This window comes from Desmodus rotundus, chromosome 9, assembly GCF_022682495.2.
Source record: "Desmodus rotundus isolate HL8 chromosome 9, HLdesRot8A.1, whole genome shotgun sequence".
Classification (NCBI taxonomy): Eukaryota; Metazoa; Chordata; class Mammalia; order Chiroptera; family Phyllostomidae; genus Desmodus; species Desmodus rotundus.
Genome location: NC_071395.1, coordinates 86,518,162 through 86,527,695, shown reverse-complemented (window position 1 = coordinate 86,527,695; position 9,534 = coordinate 86,518,162). Strand labels below are relative to the sequence as shown.

The window sequence follows — 9,534 nt, the reverse complement described above, 5'->3', positions numbered from 1 at the left end:
AGAGCATCTCATCAACATTACAATGAAACAATGTTGAATGAAACCGTTATTTGAAGACCTGCTGTACAGATTTCACAGCAGCTTTTCCAAATGTAAGATATCCCCGGAAAGAAAATCTCATTGTTTGACAAGCCGGTGTCCTTGCCAGCACAAGCGATTTTCTAAGAATCAGTGAAAGCCAGGCATGTATTAGCACAGGACAGGCAGTCTCTGATCCAAAGGGAGGTTGCAGCACTCCTTTTCCTTCACCAGATGTGTGCAAGCCTTTAGATCATGTAATAGTGAAACAGGCTTTCTTCAGGGCTGCTGTTGACTGATCAGTTGCTACTTGGATCAAAGAAAAAAAATACTTTCTCAGAGTCAAAGGGAATGGTTTTGAGATAATAGAACACAGGACATAGATTGGATGAGCCCAAAGAACAGAGTTATGTGACTCAGTCCATCACAGGAGCCCTTGGCTTATTTCCCTCGACAGTAAGGCAAAGTATCTATTCACTTACTGCTATTTTGGAAATGCCAGTCTGAATAAGCAGATCAGTGGGTTTCCGGGAATTTCCCACTTGCTAAACTATGTTAAATGAAGCTATGTTGATTGCCTATGTTGCATTTCAGTAGCCTAAGCAGCTAGGAAAAACAACTCATTTTTATGTACGTAAATCAAATGGTGACTTGATTTTTCGTTTGAATATTGGAGCACTTAGGTTAGCTGTCTGTTGGATTAAATGTCAGGCACATCCTTAATATACTACATCAGGGTTCAAGTCTGTAATTGAAGTAATCTCTTTGATAATGTATCCTTAAGGCAAGGGAATGCTTTGTTTTAATTAAAAGGAGAATGGCTTCGATGAGTATGTCTTTTCAGAGAATGTCTCCTTGCAGATACACTGAATCAAACAATAATCCATTCAGTGAAAAGTTACGGATAGAGAACATATCCGTAATTTTAAAATGAATATACCACTTGTGTATTTAAGCAGTGGGACTTTGTTACATTTGCCCTGCTGGGAGAAGACAGGTTTTCTGCTACCAATATAGTCTTTGATCTTATTCTGAACTATGATCTTAAGGGATTTTCCTAACTGATGTTTGCTTCAGTTCATTTGTATCTTGGAGGGGCAATTCATTAAGTATAATATACACTTAATGGGCAAAAGTAGGTTAATATAATAATAAATAATACAGGAATAAACTCACGTACTCACAAATGTAAACCTACTTTTGCCCACCCCTGTATTTAAAGGTAATTTTAATACAAGGTTTTAAAAATTTTGTTTCTGTTTATTTTAATAATACTCTAGGACAAAGTCCTAGTTTCTCTGTTTTATCCCTTGGTCTGCCAACAACCAGCTTTATGAGTTTTGGCAAATTATTTAACCTCGGGTTTTTTTGTCTATAATATGTGAAACTTGATCTGTAATATTTGATCCAGATCTAATATTTAATGATTATTTGCTTCATTTAAAGATCAATTTTTGTTTTCCAGATATAGAATATCATATATATGTATATTTAACTAATCTTTTATTTTTATGTATTGAGTTCTAAAGTCTATGAAGTCAGAATAACACTGTCAGAAAAATACTGAAACAGCAACAATGAAAGACTTCAAAATGGGCACAGAACTGGGTGTCCTGTTTGGAAAATCCTTCTGGGTTATCTCTACCTTTGTCTTGGAGCTATTTTATAACTCCAGAAGATGTAAAATACTGATTATAATTCAAATGACCTTTGTCCCTAGGTAGGCAAATTGTGTCCACTGAAATGCAATTGATCATTGCCTTTGGATAGTAACCTGTTTTCATTCATTCATAAATTCATCTCAGCAATCCTAATTGCCTCAGTATATGTAGTTCTTTGAATTTTCCTTTGAATCAGTTACATCTTATTTGTTTCCTCATTAATTAATAAGTTAAATAAAATCTTGAGCATGTGTTCAGCTTATATCTGTACTAGAGTCATGATTTTAACCTTTAAAAATTATCCTTTAATTTACTTAAGTCAGTAGATTACTGTGAGGACTGAATAAAAGGTGATGCGTGTTAAGCACTTGGCAAAGTGCCTGAGACATAATGATGATAATGATTCATATTTATTCTAATGACCAAGTGAACTTTGCTTCTAGTTCACAGGTGTCTTCTTCACAGCTAACTGGTAAGAATCCAAAATAACATAAAAGTTGGCTGAGATGGTTTGATGACAATTAAGACTACAGTATACTTGAGCGGAAGACTTAGGATTCATTTAACTACATATATTTTGGTGTAAATGTTCAAATATTCATGTCACTTAAAATCACGTTTTGATTTCATATTAAATGCTTTAAAAATCTGGAAGGGGTTAGCAGAGATTTAGTTACCAGCTGAAGTGCCTAGAGATGCAGAGACTCAAGAAAACCACTTGGAAAAACAAGCAGTAGTGTGTGAAGGGAACCAGCTTCTCTCTGCTCACGGTCCTACCATTTATGGAAGTCACCCACTTGGCTGATTAGTTAACAAAATGGCTTTTATCACCATGGAGGAAAGTACAAGAAGGGGTGGCAAATAAAAGAATGAAAATAAGGGAGTCAAAATAACTTCCAACTGCCCTCTATTTTTTCCCTCCTAGCCTATCTTACCACCTTCCAAGGCAGAGAAGTGAAGGATATTTTATTTAGGTGTGTATTTCTATGTTACTCCACTGAACAAAGAAACCTGAGCTGGCTCTGGTTAAAGATATAGTTTGAATAAATAGGAAGGAATTCTGATTACGAGCTTATTACACACTGGAACAGGTTTCCTAGGAACAAGACTGACCTTTATCAAGGTATATTAAGTAGTAGTTTCTACAGATTAAATGAGACGAGTTGAAGGGGCAGGAGAAAAAGACTTTCTTTCCCTTGATGTCATGATAAGCAAAATAAACAGCAACAAAGACAAATACAAAGATTCAACCAACATTCATTAAATACTCTCCATGTGCCAGGTACTATTTTAGCAAGAAAAATCTCTGCCTTCGTGAAGCTTACCTTGGGAGAGAGCAGGGAGCAGAGTAGGAGGGATAGTCAGTGATTAAATTGAAGAAATAGATGAAAGGGCATAGTAGAAAGTAATAGGTGCTATGGAGAAAAGTGAAAACAGCAAGAAGGGAAAGAATTGAGGACTGCAGTTCAAAGTAACTTGGACAGAGGTCGCTTTGAGGGGATATTTGAGCAAAGATTTAAAGAAAGAGAAGGAGCAAACCCTCAGGATATGGGGTGGGGTTGGGGAGGGGAGAATGTTCCAGGTAGAAAGCCCTGAGGCAGAAACACTTGGTGTGCTTGAGGAATAACAAGGCCAGCTGGCCTCAGCAGAATAAGCAAAATGAGAATGGATAAGGTCAAGGAGGTGGTGGAAGTGAGGACAGAGACAGATCCTTATGGATCCAGTGAGCCAGAGCGAGGTCTTCTGCTTTCGCTCTCTGAGAGATCGGGAGCCACTGGAAAACTGTGAATAACGAAGTGATAGGACCTCACTTAGATTTTAAAAGGATCACCAGGGGGGAAAAATCAGCAACTTCAATGAACAATGAAAAGGTCAACAAGAACTAGAAGAGTCTACAGAGAAAACCAAGAAGGACTTGGCTCTATACTGCCCCTATGATGTCCCACCCATCGCCCTGCCTCCAAAAAGCCTTAGTGAAAAATTCTCGTCCCAACTCCGGAGACTGCCAAATTAGGTTGGATCATTCACTTTATTTTTTCTCTTTGAACTGGGGATTAGTAAAATGGTTAATTTTGGGTTTTGTACCCAATTCCAATGTGTGTGTGTATGTGTGATGTTTTCCCCGATGCCACCAAGCAATACTCAAGACATCAGCTGGTTGTTTTAGAGTTCATCTCAGTTCTACCCAGAGACAGCATCAGATTCCACAGGTAAAGGGCCCAGTCACACAAGACCGCCCTCCACTTCAGATGCCAGTTCCGGGCCCAGGGTGTTCTTTACCTGTGCTGACCAACTGGCTACAGATTGGAGGTTCCCAGGAACCCTGTCTTGGACTTCAGTCACAAGGCCAGGTTGTTACCTGTATCTCTAACCAACTGGCTATGCATCAGAGGTTCCCATGACCCCCTCCTTAGGTTTGAATACTTTGCTAGAGTGGATCACAAAACTCAGGAAATCTATTTACTCACTAGATTACCAGTTTATTACAAGGGATATTAAATGATACTAGTCAACAGCTAGATAAAGAGATACAGAAGGCAAGGTACCAAACAAAGAGACTTCTGTCGTCATGGAGTTCTGAGCCCAGCATGGTGGCAGATAGAAGCAGAAGCATTCTGGTGCCCCAACCTGGAAGTGCTCTGAACCTTCTCTCTCTCTCTTTCTCTCTCTCTCCCTCTCTCTGTTTTTTCTGCTTTATTACATACGCATGGTTGATTAAATTATTGCCCATTGGTAATTGGTTCCTCCAGCCCCCTCCTCTCCCCAGAAATCAGGAGGTAATACGGAAAATTCTAACCCAGTATTCTCTGTTAGTTCCACTGGCAACTAGTCCCCATTTTTAGTTGCTTTCCCAAAGTCACCGCATTAATACAAACCAGGAGTAGTGGAAAGGGACATGTTATGAATAATAAGACACCCATTTCATCTATAGGAGCCCAAAGCATTTATAGAAACTAAGGATGAGAGACCAAAATTATAACAAAAGATGCTTCCATTGCTCTTATTGTTTAGGAAGTTACAGGGATTGGGGGAGCTGTGAGCCAGGAACTGTGGGTGGAGCCCACATATGTATATGAGAAATATATTTGGTTATCTGAATAACCAAATCTATATATTTTCCATTGATCACAACATTGTGCTGCTGTTGAGGATGAGAATCTGAGATCGATAAATGAACAGTGAGTCTCACTCTCTCTAATGAGACTCCAGGACTACACTCTGACTTGAGGAAAACGGTCCAAAGATTGAATAAGCAGGTGTAATGCACTCTGAAAAAATATTGTCAAGAACTCACTGCATTATTTCAGGTGAAACAGAGGCACTCAAGCCTTAGCAAAAGCAATAGCTTGGTAACTGTGCAAATACATGAGGGGAAGAGGGAATATGGCATACAAAAGGCACAGCTGAGAGGAAAATATAAGTCAAGAACAGAATAAAAGGGGGTAACATTGGCCTAAGAAAAACCATAAAAAGGTCCTATACCCATGGTATATTATACATGGGTATTTTACCATGTATAATACATACTTTTTTGCTCAATTTTTCGAGGGGAAAAATAAGGATGTGCATTATACATGGGTATAATGAGTACATACCATGGGTATAATAATCCTGTGTATAAGGCACACAAAACATGGGTGCGCATTATACATGGCAAAATATGGTAATTACAAAACTAAGTGAAAACATTAAAAATAATGATAGAGTAGACATTACTGAACATTAGATTAGTGACATAGAGGAGCTTTGGATAATCAGAGTGATTGCATGCATATAAAAACACAGAGAATAAAGCAATAGAGATGATGGTAAAAGACCCAGAGCACAGACAAATAAGAATAATCCAATAAGAATAACTTCTCTCCATGAAATAGGGGCCCCATCAGAGGACACAGAAGATGTATTTAAATATGTATTTCAAGAAGAATATACTATAAGTTAAGAACACATTTCCACATGTAAAAGAACACAGAACCCATTTTTTTTCTTGTTAGTCTGATAGAGAATGCTCAAATCCAGTATGACTGAATCTCAAGGACAGAAGAATTCTCCACACATTCAGGCAGAAAAAGCAAGTCATCTTCAAGGGAGAAATAAAGCTGGTGTTAAATTACTTTATAGCAGCATCCGGGATCCCAACACAATAAAGCAAAGTCCACAAATGTGCTACTCAAAGTGGCACAAGTGAGTAGCATGGGCAATACCTCGGTCCTTGTTAGAAATGCAGAGTCTCAGGCCCAATGCCAAGCTTATTCAATCTGCATTTTTAACAAGTCCCCAGGAGATTTCTGTGCATATTAAAATTTTGAGGATTAGTAATCTATAAATCTCTCACTGAAAGAAAGTGTTGTCAGGAATATTCTATTTCAGTTAGTATGTCGTTTTATTTCAAAGGTCATCTTTTCAATCATGAAATTACTTAGGGAAATAACACCCATGAGCCCTTCTGAAGCCTTGATAACAAAATTCAGATGTTTAAAGAATTCAGGAACAGAGAATCAAGAAGTGAAATCACGGTGTTTACTCTGAATCTGTTTGAACAGAGAGCAGAACGACCATGAGAACTGTAAAGAACTGGATGTGCTCGCAGCAACCTGGACGATACAAAACCGGCCTAATTCACAACAAGGAGGAAGGGAGGAAGAACATCCCTGTCCTTCACGCAGAGAGTAGATCAACGCTTTCTAAATTTGAAGCATGGAATGGCTCCAATACCTGAATGTTTTTAATGTTGACACCTGTATTTTGTTTTTATTAACCTTAGAGACGAATTTTAGGAAATGAGTTTTCCTATGATAAAGAGACACGTGAAGCTTGACAACTCCCTCAATTTCACTTCCTGCTGTTTTGATTACATTAAATTCAAGAAAGTTTAATATTTTAATTACAATAGCATTTAGAGTTACCATTTTTACTAAAGTATTTTTATCTTTCTCTCTAGGTACCCATCCATCAGCGATATTTTATCTGCCCATATATAAAAAAAGGTGCACAGGCATCAGTGGTGTCTAGAATGTTGTTTAATATTGACAACACAAGTTCTTAAAGGCTTATATTTCTAGATTTCTTTCTTGTCTAAATTACCTCAAAGGGCATGAATAATTTTTAAAAAGTAATATAGCAAAACAAATATAAGAGGATATAAATAGTAGTTAGTTGTAGGTGATGGAAATAACATTTTTTCTTTGGACTTTTATGTATTTTTTAATTTCAAAAAAATTTAGCCAAGCTTTATATCAGAACATCAAAGAGAGTTTTGACCTAGAGAAGACATGTGCTGACCCCTCAGACGTGGGTTCAGTTCCATTGCCTTAGGTGGCAAGTGGCAGAGGCCAAGGAGCAAAGCACATCTAGAGTAAAGTGCCTCAGAAAGATCCCTCCCTCCCCACATTTGCTTCTTTGCTTCTTCCTAGCTTCTGGACTGCCAGCGGTCCTTGGCATTCCTTGACTTGTCTATGCATCACTCCAGTCTCTGCCTTTGTTCTCACGTGGAGTTCTCTCTGTGTGTCTTCTGTGCATCCAAATTTCCCTACTTTTTAAGGATAACATTAGGTTGAGGTCCACATGAATCCAAAATGGCCTAATCTTAGCTTGATTGTTGTCTGCAAAAACCTTATTTCCACAAAAGCTCAAATTCACAGAGGTGAAGACTTGAACATTTCTTTTTCGGAACAACCTGTAACAGGTGGTTTCCCCTCGACAGATAATATTGAAAGTAGAAGAGATGGTAATAACTTGTAATATAGTTTTTTTATAGAGATCATCCATGGATCTTTGGTCTACCTTACCAGGGTTTTTTTTTGGGGGGGTTCAGGAAACTTGGGGAGAATCCTGGAAGGTGAACACAATAGACAGCAAAGTAACACAGTGAGTTGCATAGGTTTTATAATGGGAGAAGGCCTATTGTTGCAAGGAGGCAAAGAACAAAGAACAGATGGAGGGAATAAAAGCAAATTTGCCTTTAGCATAAGTATCATCCAAGACACAAATTATAGGCCTACTTAAAATAGGTTGGAAAATCCTATTTTAAAATTAATGAAAGACTGAGGCAAAAACATTTAGAACATATATTTTAGGATCCAAAGTTCTAATTATATTTAATGCATAGTAAAATATTCCAAATGTATAGAATTGACTTGTATAACATCATATAAATAGTAATATAGACTCCAACCCATTATGTTCTTCTATGCATCGAATAGTAAATAAGTTTTATTTGTTCTACATTTGTTTCTTTTAAAAAGGAAAACTATTGAAACATAATACTGAAAATTTCTTTATCTTATTTTATTTTTCAGTATATTTTATCGATTATGCTGTTACAGTTTTCCCAAGTTTTTTCTCCCCTTCATCCCCAGTCTGCCCTGCACCCCACCCCTTCCAGCATTCCCCCCCTCCCTTACGTCATGTCCATGGGTTGTACATACAAGTTCTTTGGCTTCTCTCTTTCCTGTACTATTCTTTTTTTTTTAATTTTTATTGTTATTCAATTACAGTTGTATGCCTTTTCTCCCCCTCCCTCCACGCCACCTCAGCTGAACCCACCTCCCTCCCCCACCTCCACCCTCCCCCTTGACTTTGTCCATGTGTCCTTTATAGTAGTTCCTGTAATCCCCTCTCCTCACTGTCCCCTCCCCACTCCCACCTGACTATTGTTAGATTGTTCTTAACTTCAATGTCTCTGGTTATATTTTGTTTCCTTTTTTCTTCTGTTGATTATGTTCCAGTTAAAGGTGAGATCATATGGTATTTGTCCCTCACCGTCTGGCTTATTTCACTTAGCATAATGCTCTCCAGTTCAAAAACAGTGGTTAGATGCCACGAAGTAAGTGGCAATGCCTTAACCGTATGCGTGTTGTTAGGCCCAAGGGCCTCTTCCATCCTTGTCAAGGGGAGTGCTAACCTTCTCTCCTTTGATACAACACTCTTTCCTATACTCTTCTTAACCCCTCTTCATCTATTTTATGGCTACCCATTATGCGTCTTATTCCCTGTACCTCTGTAACATTTTGAGAATGTTATAGGATCAGAAGAATGCCTAACATTTAGACCTTCGGTTATTGAATTATTCCACTGAACATTGAATTGAGTATTCAATCCTTCAATTGTTGGATAAATATTAAAACACTAGCAGGTACTACAGAGATACTACTCTGTAATGCATGCTGTTGGCCCAACGGGTCCGACTCTGGTCACTGGAATCATGATTGTAACCACTGCTCTGGGCTACCTGATAGTTGTATTTACCTTTAACAATACTCAAATGTGCACTTTCAAGCCACACCTTTATCATGATAATAGGAATTAGTAGTTATAAATAATAAAACTCAAAACATGAAATAAGCTTTACTAGACGTTTAACTCAAGTGTATACATGTTTGTGTACATAGATAAATATGAGCACAAAAAGTCCAGCCATTGTTAATATAACGAGGATGGTTTGTGCAACATGGATGTGACCTGGCAGCCTAGGAGAGTGGACTGCAATGCGCAGGCATGAACAATGATGACTGCACTGTACTAGTCAGTGGGGGCAGTAGACACCGTTGAGTGAGCATGTGTACTGTGTGGCCGTCACATTCAAAATGACTGAATGAGCAGAGCAATGAATCTGAATCAAATTTTGCATTGAACGTTCCTCCATAGAAACTGTTTGGATGATTCAGAAAGCCACAGCTTTTGGCAACTGGTGATTGGCAGCTTCATCACAACAATGTGTCTGCTCATGCATCACATCTCATGGAGTTTTTTGGCGGAACATCAAATCACACAGGTGATTCAGCCCCCCTAGAGCCTAGATTTGGTGCCCTGCAACTTCTGGCTTTTCCCAAGACTAAAATCACCTTTGAAAGGG

The 9,534-nt window shown here is 38.3% G+C and overlaps 1 non-coding gene across 1 annotated transcript; it reads right to left on the bottom strand.

Moving 5' to 3' along the window:
• Positions 1–8,479: 8,479 nt before the first annotated feature.
• LOC112316633 (U6atac minor spliceosomal RNA) lies at positions 8,480–8,605 on the bottom strand. Its single transcript, XR_002976032.2, has one exon. It is a non-coding gene; the product is annotated as a U6atac minor spliceosomal RNA (small nuclear RNA).
• Positions 8,606–9,534: the final 929 nt, after the last annotated feature.